The sequence below is a fragment of the Parus major genome, chromosome 4A, assembly GCF_001522545.3.
Source record: "Parus major isolate Abel chromosome 4A, Parus_major1.1, whole genome shotgun sequence".
NCBI classification, from domain to species: Eukaryota; Metazoa; Chordata; class Aves; order Passeriformes; family Paridae; genus Parus; species Parus major.
Genome location: NC_031772.1, coordinates 18700693 through 18703155, shown reverse-complemented (window position 1 = coordinate 18703155; position 2463 = coordinate 18700693).

Here is a 2463-nt window from a genome sequence, read left to right as displayed (position 1 = left end):
TCACCGTGTGGAACTTTCCCCATTCCCACCCTGGATCCATCCCTGGCTCCTTCTGGGTCTCTGCAGATGTGGCTGAACAGCTGGAAAAGCCTCCCAGAGCAAACCTCCTCCCCCTGTGCCCCCACCGAGAGCGCTCAGGGCTCCAGCACAGCTTCATTAGAAATATTTTCACTATTTATTTCTTAATAATAACAATTTATTATATTTAATAATAATTTATCATTTCAAATAATTTATTAATATATAAAAATAGATCATCACCTACACTTACTTTTATTTTTATCTGTGCGTGTTTTGCAAAATTTCAATATATATGATTTAAATAGAGAATTTATTAATACATAAATATTTATATAATATATATAATTTATATAAATGATATATAATAGATATCATTTATAGATATAATTGTATATTTTTATAGAAATATATGCTTTTAGATATTACATAAAATATGTAATTATATATAACTATATATTTATAAATATTATATTATTAGTATATATATAATATATACTAATATATTATTAGTATATATATTAATATTATATTATTAGTATATATAAATATTATATTATTAGTATTATTAGTATATATATAAATATATATATTAATGTATATATTTATATTTATGCTTTTAAATATTTAAATGTATATGCTTTAAAATATTTTAATGTTTATTTATTAATAGATAATACATATATATTTATTTAAAACCACATAATTTCTATATATAATTATTTATATATATACTTTTATATATTAATATAAAATATAGACATTTTATATATATTTATATATTTATATAAATAATATATATAAGATTAGATATAATATATGTAAGATTAATAATAATATATTATAATAATATATATAAGATTATATATATAATATATGTAAGATTAATAATAATAAATTATAATAATATAAGGATATATAATAGTATAATATATATAATTAGAATATATAATAGTAATATATAATATATTCGATATAAATAAAATAATATAGAATTATATATTTTATTAATATGTTAAATTTGATTTCATACATATAACAATTTATTTTATATATTTATATATTGATATATTTATATAAAATATATAACTACATATATTTATTTATATATATGCTTTTAAATCTATATGCTTTTAAGTATTTTTTAATATTTATCACAGAATCGGGATTACTATTTATTATATATATTTATATATAAATGATATAATTATATATTAAATTATTATTAATAATGATGATAATAATGATGATGATGATAATGATGATGATGATAATGATGATAATAATGATAATGATAATAATGATAATAATAATAATAGTAATAATGGTAATAGTAATAGTAATAATGATAATAATGATAATAATGATAATATAATGATGATGATAATTATGATAATGATGATAGTAATGATTATGATAGTAATGATGATGATAATGATAATACTGATAATAATGATAATAATGATGATAATGATGATGATAACAATAACAATAACAATAACAATAATAATAATAATAATAATAATAATAATAATAATAATAATTTCATCCTGTTGTTTCCTGCTCCGTTTCAGCTGACACGTGGGGCTGGGTCAGCATTGCCCAGGCTGGAAAATCCATCCAGAGGAGCCAAAAATTCTGGAGAGCTGAGCAGGGGTGAGTGCTGTGTGCTGGGGGCTCCGGGGTCATGAGCTCCAAACTGAGGTTTCCAATTCCCCTCTGGAGCTGTGATCCCACCCAAGCCTGCGATCCCAAACACCCTCCCTGCATCCCAAATGTTCCTGCCTTAACATTCCCCAAATCCCGGGCTTGCCTTCCCACATCCCCCCTGGAGGAAAGAGCTGCAGGGGCGTTTTCTTCTCCCGAGGTGATGGCAAAGCTGGGGATCCCTGCCTGGGGTTATCCAGGATAATGCTTGGGGTGTTTCATTCCCTGTTTTCCGCAGTGCCCGAGGAATATCCCCCCTGGCTGCACCCCAGCCCTGGCAGGGATGGCTGCAGGGCAAGGATTTCACCTCATCCCTTTTTTTTTCCCACCACATTCCCAGTTTTCTCCTTTTCCCACCACATTCCCAGTTTTCTCCTTTTCCCACCACATTCCCAGTTTTCTCCTTTTCCCACCACATTCCCAGTGCTCCACGTGGCAGTGGATGGTGATGAGGACAGCAGGATCAGCTCTTGGGATGGCCCATCCCGCTGGGAACCCTCAGCTCTAATTGCCTCCTTGTAAACACAAATTGTCATTTGCTGCAAACAAATTCCTGCTGACAAATCCTTGTCATCACAGGAATGCAGCTCCCACTTTGAAGTGTTTCTTTTTTTTCCCCTCTTTTTTCTCCAAAGTGATTTGAAAAGCGCCGACACAACAGCTTTGCTCCGGGAGGGAACAGCAGGGCTTGGTGGCACTGTCAGGACAGAACACCAGGGCTTGGTGGCACTGTCAGGA